The sequence below is a fragment of the Balaenoptera physalus genome, assembly GCF_965194825.1.
Source record: "Balaenoptera physalus genome assembly, chromosome: 4".
Lineage (NCBI taxonomy): Eukaryota > Metazoa > Chordata > Mammalia > Artiodactyla > Balaenopteridae > Balaenoptera > Balaenoptera physalus.
Window position 1 is genome coordinate 138488964 of NC_138891.1, and position 16299 is coordinate 138505262.

General features: G+C 44.4%; 1 long non-coding RNA gene across 1 annotated transcript; it reads right to left on the minus strand.

Moving 5' to 3' along the window:
• Nucleotides 1-2384: 2384 nt before the first annotated feature.
• LOC309659312 lies at nucleotides 2385-11750 on the minus strand. Its single transcript, XR_014262742.1, has 2 exons — nucleotides 10231-11750; nucleotides 2385-5406 (listed from the first exon to the last, which is right to left on the minus strand). It is a non-coding gene; the product is annotated as an uncharacterized lncRNA (long non-coding RNA).
• Between the last annotated feature and the right edge of the window lie 4549 nt (nucleotides 11751-16299).

The following is a 16299-nucleotide window of genomic DNA, read 5'->3' on the forward strand; positions in this document are numbered from 1 at the left end:
GACTACTTATTTATCCATTCTATTGTTGATGGACTTTTGTATTGCTTCCAGTTTGTGGGCTATTATGAATAAGGCAGTTAGGTACATTTTGTATATGCCTTTTGTACATGAGTGTGTACATTTCTGATGCGTAGATATTTAGGAATGGTCCCTGGGTCATAGGGTATGTGTAGAGTTAGTTTGAGTATAAATCATTTTGTTTTGCTAAAATCTTGAAAGCCACTTGAAGTGATTGAAGAGTAAACATTCCTAAATGTAGAAATTTCCTAAATATAAACACACATTCATTCTTCTTCAGAATTGACCTGAGCAAACACTCTCATAGGCAGGACAATTGAATATCAGTCACGAAGTTACTGGAGTGTGATCTCTCACAAACATAACTTCTGAAGACACCGTCTCCTGTGGGTTTCGGCCCTTGGGAAATGAGGCCGGTGTGAACTTCCTGGCATTCCTGCAGGCTCCCGGGTGAGATCCGGATGAGCATGGTTTGTATCTTGTCTTAGCTTTGATCTGGAAGAAAAGCATTAAGTTTGTTCAATTTCCTCCTGTGGTCTGAAAATCAATTTATTTTTCATGGTTTTAAAAAGCCCAAGGTGGGAACTCCCTGGCAGTCCAGTGGTTAGGGCTCCACGCTTCCACTGCAGGGGGCACGGGTTCGACCCCTAGTCAGGGAACTAAGATCCCACATACTGCACGGGGAGGCCAAATAAATAAATAATAAATAAATAAAAATTAAAATAATAAAAATAAATAAAAAGTCCAAGGTAATTATTAGCACACGATGCTGGGCTGAGTCTTTCAGTTTTTAGTGGGCACTCTGCTATTTTCTGGAGCTCCGTGGCTCTGTCTCCCAGGGGGGCTCTAGGCTCTTGCCCATTACCAGTTCTTCTGGGGTGGCTGTAAGCTCATAGGAACTGGCCCCCATCACAGCCCACCCCTGACCTCCCACCTTGATACCTGAAGTCAAGCCAGCACCTGATTCAGCCCATGGCGCTGTCACTGGGCTGTTTCCACGGCCCAGGTAAGTCTTAGAAATCCAGAGGATCTGCCCGCAGTGAACAAAACTTCCCAGCGAGTATCCACATCAGTTTCACTTCCTGGTCTCTGGACTGGGTGTCCACTGGGTTTGGAGAAAACTTTCTATGAAAACAAAGGACCCTCTGGCTTGCCGCCTGCCCTTGACGGGTTCACCAGAATTCCCGCACCTTGAGGTTTTCTACACCCTAATGGATTGGGCTGTAGGAATGCCTCAGTTTTGTTTTCTTTCAGCTTCTCTTTTTATTTGGATTCTGTCTGTTGTTGCTTCACCTTTCTGAGTCTCTGAGGTACTTTGTTAGAACACAGATGAGTGGCCTCTTGAATAGTGTCCATTACGTCTTTGTGTTCATATGGTGAGTGGTGACTATGTTTTTTATTTCTTTTCTACCAGACCTTAGTGTCCCAAAGAGAGTGGCTGTGGCCCTAGCTTTCAGCATTAAGGGAAGTGACCCTATGCTCTTAACTATCTGCTTTTTTTTTGCTTTAAAAATTGCCACAATTTTTGACCTTCTCATTTGCCAGAAATTGTATTCTCCAAGCTCAGATGGGCTTCCTGAATTCGGTCACACTTTTCTTTTAAAATATTTATTTATTTATTGTTTATTTTGGGCTTGTGCCGGGTCTTTAGTTGTGGCACGCAGGATCTTCGTTGTGTCATGCGGGATCTTTAGTTGCGGCATGAGGGATCTTTAGTTGCGGCATGCAGGCTTCTTAGTTGCAGCATGCATGCGGGATCTAGTTCTCCGAACAGGGATTGAACCTGGGCCCCCCGCATTGGGAGTGCGGAATCTTACCCACTGGACCACCAGGGAAGTCCCTCGGTCACACTTTTCATGTTTTGATAAACTGTGGCCATGTTCTAAAATTCTACCAGGGCGTGTTTTGTGAAAAACTGACTTGTCAAATGGCAAATTTTCAATACACAGTGATATAGGACAACTAATCACCTACTTGCTTAGGTTTATGAAATGGAAAAAAATTATTTTGGATCCCATATTTTGGGATAACTTAACATTTGAAAAGTATTATTTATTGCATAAGAGGCAATGCAATGAATATAGATTCACTCAACATTAGAAGGCTAGTTCAGCAACACAAAAAGAAAGGGTTTTATCAACCCAAGCAACCAGCACTTCTCAGTTTTGTCTGGAATGACCTAAATGTGGATGACTCAGACAGCTTTTTTTTTTTAAAACCAATTTTCATCAATCCATTCTTTTTTTTTAAAGCAGCTTTACTGAGATAGAATTCACATACCCTAAATTCACTGATTTAAAATGTATAATTCAGTGGTTTTTAGTATATTCACAGATAAGTGCAACCAGCACCAAAATTTTTTTCTCTCTTTTTAAAAAATAGTTATTTAATTTATTTATTTTTGGCTGCGTTGGGTCTTCGTTGCTGCGTGCACTTTCTCTAGTTGCAGCGAGCGGGGGCTACTCTTCGATGCGGCACACGGGCTTCTCATTGCGGTGGCTTCTCTTGTTGTGGAGCACAGGCTCTAAGCGTCCAGGCTTCAGTAGCTGTGACTTGCGGGCTCTAGAGCGCAGGCTCAATAGTTGTGGCACTGGGTTTAGTTGCTCCGCGGCATGTGGGATCTTCCCAGACCAGAGTTCGAACCTGTGACCCCTACATTGGCAGGTGGATTCTTAACCACTGCACCACCACGGAAGTCCCCCTCTCTCTCTCTCTCTTTTATATATATATATATAGGCTGCTGCACAACATGTGGGCTCTTAGTTCCCCGACCATCGAACCTGCGCCCCCTGCAGTGGAAGCACGGAGTCTTAACCACTGGACCTCGAGGGAAGTCCCACTACAGTCAATTTTAGAACATTTCATCATCTCAAAAAGAAACCCCATACTCTTTAGCTATCAACCCCTTATTCCCCTACCCCAGCCCTAAGCAATGACAAATCTACTTTTGGTCTCTATAGATTTCCCTATTCTATACTTGCATATGAATGGAATTGTATAACATGTGGACTTTTGTGACTGGCTTCTTTCACTCAGCATAATGTTTTGAAGATTCATCCAAGTTGTAGCATGCATCACTACTTCATCCCTTTTTATGGCTGAATAATATTCCATTGTATGGATAGAGCACATTTTGTTTATCCATTTGTTTGTCCATGGACATTTGGGTTGTTTCTCTAGATAGCTTTTTTTTTTAAATTGACTTATAAATGTTGTGTTAGTTTCAGATGTACAGCAAAGTGATTCAGTTATACATACATATATATGTATATATATATATGTATATGTATATACTCTTTCAGATTCTTTTCCATTATAGGTTATTACAAAATATTGAGTATAGTTCTCTGTGCTACACAGTAGGTCCTTGATGGTTATCTATTTTATATATAGCAGAGTGTATGTTGTTAATTCCAAACCCCTAATGTACTCCTTCCCCTCCCCTTTTTCTCTTTGGTAACCCTAAGTTTGTTTTCTATGTCTGTGAGTCTATTTCTGTTTTGTAAATAAGTTCATTATTTTTTTCTTTTTTTTTAGATTCCACATATAAGTGATATCACATGATATTTGTCTTTCTCTGGCTTATTTCACTTAGTATGATCATCTCTAGGTCCATCCATGCTGCTGCAAATGGCAGTACTTCATTCTTTTTTCTTATGGCTGAGTAATATTCCATTGTATATATGTACCACATCGTCTTTATTCATTCATCTGTTGATGGACATTTAGGTTGCTTCCATGTCTTGGCTACTGTAAATAGTACTGCCATGAATCTAGATAGCTTCTTAAAGTTCATCCCAGCCTTGTAATCTTGTTTTCCATAAACATGAGACAGTCCTTTCCAAGAGTGGCATAGATTCTATGAGAGAACTGTAAACAGGGTCTATGATTGTATGCTTATTTGGTTTTTGCCAGAGGAAAGCATTCTAGCCCCACATTGGATGCTCCACGTGTATCGCTTTTCTAATTACTGAATCCAAATAGAAGCAGATGGCATTTGTTCCCTTGTTCAAATGAATTGCTAAAACCACTACCCTTTCTCCCTCTTCTATTTGGTCTTCACTAGCTCTTTTAAATAAAAATAAAATAGGAGATGCAGGGAAGATTTCCTTAATCAAGCATGACAATGAGCACAATTATTTTCTGCTCACAGGGGAAGGACACAAAGCTCGTCCTAATAGTTGTTTCATGTGTCAAGTTTTTTTTTTTTAATAGTTCATTCCTTTTCATTGTCAAATATTATTCATGGTATACATGCAACATAGTTTGTTTAACCTTTCACCCACCAAAGAACATTTAAGTTATTTCTACATGTTGGCTATTACAAATAGAACTGCTATAAACTATCATGTCTAGAGTTTTGTGTGAGCATAAGTTTCATTTTTTCTGGGACAAATGTCCAGAGGTGTGATAGCTCTGAGGTGTGATAGTTGTCATATGGTAAGTGTAAGTTTAATATCTTTTCCAGAGTGGTGGTACATTTACATTACTACCAACAATACATGAAATACCCAGTTTCTCTGCATTCCTGTCAGCATTTGGTGTTATCACTATTTTTAATTTTAGCTCTTTTATTTAAGTGTATGCCTGTGTCAGTTATATTAATTCCCCAAAGTACTTTTGAGTATGGTCAAAGTACTTTTGAGTATGGACCTTCGCCAAGCACCTCAGTAAAGCTGTCACAATGATCTTTTTTGTCTTTATTTCACACATTCAACACAATATTTAAAATGTGACAAGAAGTTAACATGAACTACAGTAAAAGTAACATGAAAAGTTTCAAAATGACTTCTAAATAGTCAAGGCCCCAGGAATCAGGGCTGTGCCTTCTCTTGATCACAATCTGCCCTGGTTGTTATTTGGAGTGCAATCCCTTCATAATCCAGGTCCGAAGAAAAGAAAACATTGTTTTGATTAGTCAAAGAAGTACCTTGACTTAATTCTATTGGTAGTGATATCCACGCTCACAATAGTTTTTTTGCTTTTGCAACTTCTCCAGAAAGGACTGAAAATTAACTGCCATTTTGACATCAATGTGTGTAGAATTCCTTTTCATGCTCTCTTTCTTCCTATAACAGACACTTCTGGGGGGATAGTCCAGCTCACAGTTACTTCCCTCTACTTTGGGGACCATCCCCCAGTTCACAAGAGAAGCCACCTAGGAACATGGCTGAGCCTAGAACACAAGCATGCAGAGCTGCGGGTGGACACGTCTGGTGACGTGGACTCGGGGGTAGGGAAGGAGGAGAGACACAAAATGAACCAGACGTGTTTGGAAGGACAAAGACGAGCAGCTGTGAGTCCTGTTGGATGGCTAGTTCTTGGTTCCATCGCCTTCCTGATACCCGGCTGCGTGCCTGTCCCGAGCGGCATGAGAAACTCCTGTGTCTTCAATAACGACAATAAAACATAATTATAATTACGTAACACTTATCGGACCCTTACCATGTGCCAGGCGACGTTCCAAGTGTTTTCACTCATTTCATTCTCACGAGGGCCCTGTGATGTAGCGGTCATTACTATCCCCTTTTGACAGCTCCGTAAGCTGAGATGTAAGCAATTAACAACTTGTCCAAGTCTCACAGGGGACACTTGGGGGCCAGCATCTGAGTCTAGGGCTCTGCTGGTGGCGTGCAGCAGAGGTGGCCCTGCCGGAGGATGCTGAGGGGGGAGCAGGGCCCCACGGCCGTGAATTAGCCGGAGGGAGGTCCCTCAGGTGGAACAGAGCGTGTCCTCTCACCTCCAGGTGAACTAGTGTTTCCCCAGGTAGGGCTGTAGCATCGCCGTTCCTCCCGCTGCCACCCGCCATCCTGACATCAGTGGGCAGGAAAGGGAAGGTCCGGAGCCAGAGAGGGATGCCAGGATACGGCTGCTCCCACGTCAGGCCGGGGCGAGGGCTACTGGCAGGGGCAGTGGGGCCCAAGGGAGCCAGCCCTCGGAAATCTGGCCCCTTCCCCTGGCACTCCTGCGGGCAGACCTCAGAAGGAGCCACAGCCGAGGCTCGGGCAGGTGTCCCGTTGCCCAAGACGGCTCTGGGTGGTGACACTGGGCATTCTCTCTTCTCTGGGCTCTGAGTGTGGTTGATTCTACCCGAGTGGGTAGAATCATCACACCGGGCGGGGGTGGCTGGATATTGAGTGTTGGGCTGCCAGGGACATCAGGGCGAGGAAAACAACTCAGTAACCTGATTAAGACCAACACAGACTTACGCTTTCTACATTACACTGCTGTGTCTACAGTCCAGCTGTAGACCACGGACAGCCCCCCCACCGGGGACCCCTTGTGCCAGAGAAGAACACCCCGCCCCCCGCCCCATCCTTTGCTCTTCCGCACCAGCTCTCCTGGTCACGGGCCCCTTTCCCTCTGTTCCTGAGGACGCAGCCATTTTCTCTCCCCGTAGATCCATCCCCTTTCTGGTCTCTGAGGCATCGCATCAGCTCCACACCCAGAACTGGTTGAGAAGAAGTCTGTCTCCTTAGCATCCCACCGCTTTCTGTCCTGGACCCAATTACATGTGGCGGAACCGCATGCAATGGCCGGTATTTGACCATTTTTGACTTACAAAAATGGCACTTTCACATAGGCCCACCTAAATAGGCCTTTTTTATGTGAAACATCTTACTGTTAATCGCAATAGGAAAATAAGCAGAAAGAGACATACATGAAAATATTGTACACATGACAGACTCTCTAGTGATTGTACAGGAGAGTTTTCCTGGCCGGGTCGGCCTTTCCCAGGGCCCTTTGTTATAATGAGATTTAAGGATGTCTCCCAAGGTTTCCACCCACTCTGATTGGATGTTGGACCAGACAGCTCTGCTCAGATGGTAGCCGGGGCCAGGCCCAGCCTCGGAGAATTCCCAGTGCCTTCCCAGCCTGCGTCCTCACGGCCCTCCTTCCCCGCTTCTCTCTCCTGCCTGCTGTGCTTTCATCCTGCGGCTACCTCGTGGTCCTGCCTCCGCCCCTCCCGCTGCACCAGGAGAAAGAGTGCTTCCTGCCTGACCTTGCCATCACCTCCTCCTGCTGTCCTGAGGCCCCTGGGTCCGGCCCCCTCCCCTTAGCCCATTCCTCTCTGTCCTGTGTGTTTTGCCCACAACATTTCTCCTGGCTGATAAGTCCAGAAAAAGTTCCGTTGCCTTATCTGCATTGTGGGTTTATATCTGAGCCTGCTCTCTCTTGAAGTCACACATCCCTGAACAGCAGGGGCCAACCTTTGGAAGCCCACCTAAGTTGGACTCTGCTGCCCCAGGCCCCTTCCTGCCCCCAGCCCTTCAGATCCTTCCTCTGTTTCAGGCCTGAGTCTCTGCTGGCCTCTCTCTGGGACCCTGTGTCTAGGCTGCATGTCGCTGAAGTACCACTCACTAGCAGAGGGCTGATGACTGCCGGCCCATCCCACCTAAGTTGGGCCCCCAGAGTCTGTCCGAGTCTCCCCTCAGGGAGCTCCCCCCCTCACCCAGGTCAGTGGACCTTGAACAGAATTCCCACCCTGGATCCTCAAAAGGAATCTCGTCAGAGATCAGAGGGGCCACCAGGCAGAGCGGTGAGGGCAGGCTAAGCCGAGTTGTTTTGGGATAAACCATGGCTGCCGCATGGGCAAAGGCCGCTGCCGGGGCCTCTCTTGACCTCCACGGGCCTGGGCAGTGAGAGTACTCCCGAGTCACCCCTGGGCCCCTGCTGGTCCCCCGTGATGCTTGCAGACTTCACCACCTGCACCCAGCCCCTCGGCCAACGGTGACCAACCTGCCAAATCACCCAGTGGACCCCTCTTTGCTACACACCCTCCTTTATTTATTTATTTTTTTGAGTTTTCATCTTTTTTAAAAAATATTTATTTATTTGGCTGTGTTGGGTCTTAGTTGTGGCATGCAGGATCTTTCGCTGCAGCGCTTGGGCTCTTTGTTGCAGTGCGCGGGCTTCTCTCTAGTTGTGGCGCGCGGGCTCAATAGTTGCCCCGTGGCATGTGGGATCTTAGTTCCCCGACCAGGGATCAAACCTGTGTCCCCTGCATTGGAAGGCAGATTCTTAACCACTGGACCACCAGGGAAGTCCCACACCCTCCTTTATTATTAGTGACTGGTCGTTCGTTCAACCACTCAAGTCATTCAATAAAAACGGATTGAACACCTACTATGTACCAGGTACCATTCTATGCCTTAGAGACATGTGGTGAAAAGACAGATGAGGTCCTTTCCCCCCTTCGAGCTCACAGTTTAGTGGGGACAAACCAGTGATTCTCTCAGTGGGGTCTGTGGACAGAAGGCCGGGCCACAACCTGTGTGTTATTAGGCTCAGACAAGGTAGAACTGAAGTTGACAGAAGTTTTTAGAAATTTCTCTAGCGCTCTGACTGAGGAATTTTATGTTTGTTGAGTCTAGTTTACAAAAAAAAAAAAAAAAAAAAAAAGGAGGCCCCTTGTTTGTCTTTTTTTCCATTTGGTTTTTTTAGAAAAATTTATCCTACATTCCAGAAACTTGGAGAAGAATTGCTCTAAACTATAAATTGAAATTCATGCCATGAAGAACATGAAGGAGAATAATGGGGAAACCTAGTCTAAGGAGGGTAGTGTTTGATGGGACCTGAAGGGTGAAGAGGAACCATCCAGGCACAGAGCTGGGGAAGGACCTTTCCGGGCAAGGGAATAGTCTGTGCAAAGGCCCTGAGGTGAGCAAGAATCAGGAGTTTTGAAACAGTAGGACCTTGTTGTTTATCCATTCTATATATAATAGTTTGCATCTGCTAACCCCAAACTCCCACTCCATCCCTCCCCTCCCCCCTCCCCCTTGGCAACCACAAGTCTGTTCTCTCTTCATAGAAGTTTGCTTATTTTTTTTTTTGAAGTTTGCTTATTAAATAAGTCTAAGTAAAGTCCTGTCAGCTACCCAAGCCACACTTTGTAATTTCTTTGAATTTATTTCATTATTCTGAAAATGATCATGGGTGACCCATTATCACTTTCTTAAATAAAGCTTAAAATGCACATTAAATAAATGAATAGGCTCTCAATACATGATGTTGACCAGTGGACAGTCACACTTCGCTGGTGAGAGTGTAAAATTGAGGCTACCTCCCCAGCTATTTGGCAATACATGGGGAATAAGAGCTTTTAAGAAACTTTATAGCCCTTAACTTTTTATAAATATTTCCTAAGGATAGAATCAGAGATAAGGGCGAATATGTTTATACACAGATATTGGTTATAATAATATTTACAAAAATGAAAACTTAGAATCATCCTAAAAGTCAATAATAGGGAATTTGTAAAATAAATTATGGTGCCTCCACATGACACAATATTATGCAGTTGTTAAATGCTCACAGTGTTATTTGAAAAATGAAGCAAAATTATATTTACAGCATGATCTTTTTTTTGTTAAACACACACATACACATATCCTTAGAAGGGCTTACACAGACTGTTAAGAGTAATTATTCTGGGGTGATGGATTATGGGTGATTTAATTTTTTTGTTTTTTTCTGCAGTTTTAAAATTCTCTCCAATGCATATGTATTGCTATGAAAATAAGCGATACTTATTAAAAACAACATTGAAAATATTTGACATCAGTCATTAGACACCACTCCATATTCATTACTTACATAGATTAAAAATTCTATAATCGTGAAATAACCTTAGCCAAAATCTTGAAGACTTTTAATCAAGGGTATTTCTGACATAGTCTGTTGATCCATAGAATGTGTGGTTGATGGGCTCTTCTGTACCTTTCAATCATGTAAGTTATTTGGCTCATAGCATTTCCATGATTAATCCAACATGAAAAATCTGACTTAGCCCAATGCACTAACTACCACTAATCTTATTGGTGACAAGAAACTCCTGATAAGGATGGGTCGGAGAGGTGAAAATGAGGGCAAGTTTTGGGATTTAACTTCACTGGGACCATTTTCTTTGAGGGATTGGATATCTGATCTGATTTCGTTTACTTCAGATCTTTGAACAAATCATTACACGGGGATGTTTGGGAAGGGAAGGAGTTAAGTCTAGAAGCAGTGCTTGATTTAGGATTTGTTTTGGAATCACTTAACTACTGGACTGTTGACAACAATAAACAGTTTCTAAATACCTAGAGGAATGAAAGTGGATTGTCTCCCAGTAAGAAGGTGGCAGGCGAAACTTGGCTATTTCTCTATATTCATTGAGATGAATGTTTGAGCAAAAAAAACCCTCAAAGCAAAACAAGACATAAAAGTTACCTTGTAAACTGGTCATGCATCTGTACCTGGTATGTGGCCCTCTCTGACTTCTAAGATGACCTACGAAAGATATTTATTTTGTAAAATAAAGTTCAAAAAGGCAAAGATATCATCGACTTAGACCAAACATTCAATAACTTCTGCAAATGGATTGTCAATAAGCATTGACATACATTCCTCATTTTGGCCAGGAAGGGGTAGAGTTATTCTCAAGGTTAAGTAAAGGTCACCACTCTCTGCCAACTGCCACTCAGTGGTGATGGAAAAGCAAAGGCTGGAGTTGGGTGCCTGGAAATTTCACTTAAGAAAGAAATGGCCCCAGTCTGTTCACTCAGGTCATTTCTGTTAGTTTTCCCATAATTGTACTAGATCAGTAGTCAAGTGAAACGACAGATTCATCACTGATAGAATCTCTGTCCTGGGTTGACAATTCTTTAATTTGTGTGCCTGCACAGTCAGAGGCCATTATTTCTAATTGCCTTTTCATCCTTTCATCTATCTTTCACACACATTAAATTTAATCTTCACATTCAATGATGACTGGGAATTTGGTCTGAAGTAGCTACCAGACTAGGTTCATAAACTTTAGTAACTTCAGAAAAAAAAATCTTAAAAGGCTCATCAAAGTTTGAAACAATGGCTTTCTAATAATTTAAGGTTGTTTCAAGATCTCCACATTGATCATTCTAAATATTTAGGTTCTTAAATGACTTGACTCCTTAAAATATGAAAAGAAGTTTGCATCTCTCTCATTGCACCTTCAAAACAATTTAATATATAACACTTCTGATGATTCCAGATAGGAGCCTTTGAGCTTTTTCCTTTTCATTTAACAACTCTATACTCCTCTGTGGTAGGAACTGGGGACCCAAGATGAATCAGACAAGTCCCCGAGAAGAAGAATAAACACAACAAAGTATGTGTATGGACCAGTGTATCTAGCACAGGGGACATCCAGAGAGAGATGGAAGCAGATCTGGGGTGTGGCTGGGAGCAGCAGTGAGAACTGTGGACCAGGCTCTGTGAATTCTAGGGGTTTCCCCCACTCCACCTGATTCAACCCTCAGGATTATCCTGAGGCAGTCCTGTCCATCTAAAAGGTGAGAAAACTGAGGTTTAGGAAGTGAACTCTCCAAGGTCCCCCACACCAAGTAGGAGGTGAAGCCAGGACTTGAGAACTGGTGTCCAGATGGGCTCTGATCCAAAGCTCAAATTCTGGGACTTCCCTGGTGGCATAGCGGTTAAGAATCCGCCTGCCAATGCAAGGGACACGGGTTTGAGCCCTGGTCCGGGAAGATCCCACATGCCGCGGAGCAACTAAGCCTGTACGCCACAACTACTGAGCCTGCGCTCTAGAGCCCGCAAGCCACAACTACTGAAGCCCGTGCCTAGAGCCCGTGCTCTGCAAGGAGAAGCCACCGCAATGAAAAGACCCCCGCACGGCAGTGAAGGGTAGCCCCCGCTCACCACAACGAGAGAAAGCCCGCGTGCAGCAACGAAGACTTAACAAAAATAAATAAATAATTAATTTTTAAAAAATTAAAAAAACAAAAACAAAAAACAAAGCTCAAATTCTTAACTATGCAGGCTCTGTTCCCGAGAAGAGGAGCAAGGTCAGAAAGGTCCCCCATGAGTGAGGTAGCCCAGCCAAGCAGGGGCAACAGGGGAGCAGGTGAGGGCCAGGGGAGAGGGAGCAGGCCGGGAGACAGCAGAGTGATTAGTTATGTGTGAGCATGTTGGTCTCTCTCTGTTTCACAATAGGGATTTATTATCAAACACAGTCTGACTATGGCATTGAGTGCCCCCAGGATTGGGGTATTCAGTGGCACAACCTTGCCATGGAGGACACAGGGTTTCCTTCCTTGTGCTGTGTCATCCTTAACCTGTTGGCTTTCATCCTCAGGCTTGAGGAAATACTGCTTTTTTATTGGTTTTTTGAGATACATTTTAAGTCATACTTCAATATGTAATGATTGGAACAGGGTGAATAGCGGCCCCCAAAGATATCAGGTCCTAATCCCTAGAATCTTTAAATGTCACCCTATAAGGAAAAAGAGTCTTTGAAGATGTGATTAAGTTAAGGATCATGACATGGGGAGATGATCCTTGGTTATCCAGGTGGGCCCTAAATCCAATCACAAGTGTCCTTACAAGAGCCCAGGGAGATGTGATCGATAGAGAAGAGAAGGCCAAGTGTCTTAGTCTGTTCAGGCTGCTATGACAGGGTACCATAGACTGGGTGGCTTAAACAACAAACATTTATTTCTCATGGATCCAGAGGCTGGGAAGTCCAAGATCAAAGCAATGGCACATTTGGTGTCTGGTGAGAGTTCTCTTCCTGATTCATAGACAGCCGTCTTGCTGCTTTCCTCACACGGTAGAAGGGTGAGAAAGCTCTCTGGGGTCTCTTTTATAAGGGCACTAATCCCATTCATGAGGGCTCCAACCCCATGACCTCATCACCTCCCCAAGGCCCTATCTCCTAATACTGTCACATTGAGGGTTATTTCAACATATGAATTTTGGGGGAAACAAATATTCATTCCATAACACCATGTGACCATTGATTCATAGGTTGGAGTCACAAGCCCAGGAATGCTGGCAGCCAGCAGAACTGGACAAGGCAAGATTCAGATTCTCCTGTAGAGCTTCAGGAGGGAGCTCAGCCCTGCTGACACCTTGATTTTAGCCCAAGAGAACTGATTTCAGACCTTCAGAACTGTGAGAGAATACATTTCTGTTGATTTATGACACTAAGCTTGAGGTGATTTGTTATGGCAGCCACTATACAATGATGACAAGAATTGGTGGAGATGAAGCACAAGTCAGGGCAGTGATCAACATGAGGAAAAGCAAGAGGCAGAATCATGATTATTATTAAAAAAGGGCCTACTGTGTGCCAAGCATGGTCTTAAGTACATTATATACTTCGTGTTTCCCTGGAGCCTATAAAATTGGTGTTGTTTTATAGTCGCAGAAACTGAGGCTCAGAGAGGTCAAGTAACACACCCAAGGTCACTCTGGCTGGAAATAGTAGAGCTGGGATTTGAACTCAGGGCTGATTGGTGCCAAAGCCCATATTTTTTTACTTTGCTTCTTGGAAGTTGGCCATTTGAATGTATATTTAGTTCCTGTTTGTATATAATGTTGAACTTTATTAGTATTCGAATTTACAAATTAAAACTACATATTATTCCTTTATTTTCTGTATTAACAAAAGTAGGACAAGCAGTCATTTCTGAGCCATGTTCGGGCATCTTGCTGATTTTTGCTGCTATAGAGTAACCAAAGGAAAAATACGGTGTCTTTCCTTCCTAGCCCAGGAAGAACAGACCATCACAGGTGGAGGTCTCCCTTGGTGCAGGTGGCACGCACGTGTGTGTCTGGGGAAGGTAGTGTGGAGGGAGGACGGAGGTTTTTGTGCAGATAGAAGAGATTTTGTAGCCTGGAGACCATCCCTAACCAGGCTTTTCGTTTCAAAGGCCCAGCATCTCTCCACATGTGGTCCATGGTCTATTCCCATCAGACTCTCCAAGGATGCCTGTTAAACGTGCAGATTCCAAGGACTTCCAGACTCACTAGAGCCGGGAACCGGCATTTTAGCAGCCCCTTAAGTTTTCTTGGCCCCTTCAAAGGTTGAGAATAGACATCCACGCCCATTCTGGCAATTACCAGACTACCCCAGCAGGTAAAGATGATGTCTCTGTGTCTAGACCCTAAAGGGAAATGTACAGGCAGCTTCAGGTGTGGCTCTGATTGGACAACCCAAAATAACCGTGGCTAAGACAAGATGGAAGGAAATCTCCGCACATCCAAGTCCAGGGGTAGGCCATCCAGGGCTAGTATGGTGTCAGGGTTTGACCTCTTCCTGCCCTTTTGTTCTGCTGCTGTGTGGCTTCTATTCCTTGGGTCACTTCACAGTCCAAGGGGACACCTCAATTTCCAGTCATTAATTCCACACACCGGGCAGCGGGAATGAGGAGGGATGAAGAAGAGATGCTCCTCCTTTGAAAGGCAGTCTACGGAAGTTACACACCCTCCTTCCCCTTCCATCCAGGGCACTGCCCAGAAAAAACCGAGGCCGCACTGCCTTGCTGTGAGGGAGAAGGAGCTTTATTCTAGGTTACCACGTGGAAACCATTGCAAAGGGAGCTGGGGGTTGTAGAAACTCCTGCCACAGGGTGGGTGCCCAACCGCAGCGGTGATGCCTGGGCGTGTTGAGATAGGGAGAGGTGAGTGGTCTTGCAGCACCCAGGGTGGAGGCCTTGAATGGGGTGGCCAGCTGGGGCACGTGGCACTGGGCACAAGCCACATGAGCCTGGGGCCTCCTGTGTGGGGCTAGGGAGAGGGTGGAACAACGGCAGGGATGGCAAATACCACGGACCAGAAGCCAGTACTTTCTCCCATTTTCTTGGATAGAATAAGCATTAACACCCGAGGGAGGGTGAGAAAGGCCCCCAACAGATGATTCTGAAATTCTTGTCAATAACGGAGAGTGGGAAATCAAAACACGTTAGTCAGATTTGGAAAAATGGAACACTGTGACATTTCGTATAGTCCAAATGTGAGGATCATCTCACACCCAGCTGTCTTAGTCAGGGTTCTCCAGAGAAACAGAACCAAGAGGACGCACATAGAAACATCAGAGGGGATCTATGATGGGAACTGGCTCCAATGATTACAGAGTCTGAGATGTGCCATAATCCACCATCCGTAAACTGGAGAACCAGGAAAGCAGGTGGTATGATTTAGTCTGAGTCCAAAGGCTTGAGAGCCAGGAGCTCTGACGTCCAAGGGCAGGAGAAGATGGATGTTCCAGTTCAAGGAGAGAGAGAGAGAATTCGCCCTTCCTCTGCCCTTTTGTTCTGTATGGGCCCTCAATGGATCGGATGATGCCTGCTCACACTGGGGAGGGCAGATCTTCTCAGTCTTCTGATCAAATGCTAATCTTTTCCAGAAACACCCTCACAGACACACTCAGAAATAATATTTTACCATTTGTCTGGGCATCCCTTAGCCTGGTCAAGTTGACACAAAAAATTAACCATCACACCAATATAAGGGTAGTACTCAATGTTAGTGAGTTACAGTGAATGTGTACATTGATAGAATCTTTTTGGAGATCAGTCTGTAATCATATGAAGTGTCTTAAAAATGTTCAAGCATACCAAGGGGGAAAGGGTGGGGTGGGATGAATTGGGAGATTGGGATTGACATATATACACTATTTTTTTAAACCAGTTTTTCTTGTTTTATTTATTTAATTTATTTATTTGGTTTGCTGGGTCTTAGTTGTGGCAGGTGGGCTCCTTAGTTGTGGCTCGTGGGATCCTTAGTTGTGGCATGCAAACTCTTAGTTGCGGTATGCATGTGGGATCTAGTTCCCCGACCAGGGATTGAACTCCGGGCCCCCTGCTTTGGGAGCTCGGAGTCTTAACCACTGCACCACCAGGGAAGTCCTGACATATATACACTCACTATTGGTACTATGTATAAAATAGATAACTAATGAGAACCTACTGTATGGTACAGGTAACTCTACTCAGTGCTCTGTGGTGACCTAAATGGGAAGGAAATCCAAAAAAGGGAATATATGTATAAGTATAGCTGATTCACTTTGCTGTACAGTAGAAACTAACACAACATTGTAAAGCAACTATACTCCAATAAAAATTTTTTTAAAAAGTTCAAGCCCTTTGACCCTGTAATAATTCCAATGTAAGGAACCTAGCCCCAGGACACAATTCCACAAAGATGTTTGCCGTACTGATTATTTAAAATAGGGAAACACAGGAGACAACCTAAGTGGCCAGTGCGGGGGAACTGTGATCTTTCTCCTCATTTCTATCTCAGTGGTTGAAACACTGAGATAGAACACTGAGTGTCCTTCCTGGGGAAGTCCTGGGGAAGAGGTTTCTGCCATTCTCTCTACCCCTTACTCCTTACCCTCACGGGACAGGTGCAATTTAGCCCATGGGTGGAAACGGGCAAAGGTGACTGACTGCTCGCCAGCTGTCTGCCCTCTGCCCGGACCTCCCAGGTTGCAGCCCAGCACACTCCCTCATGCAC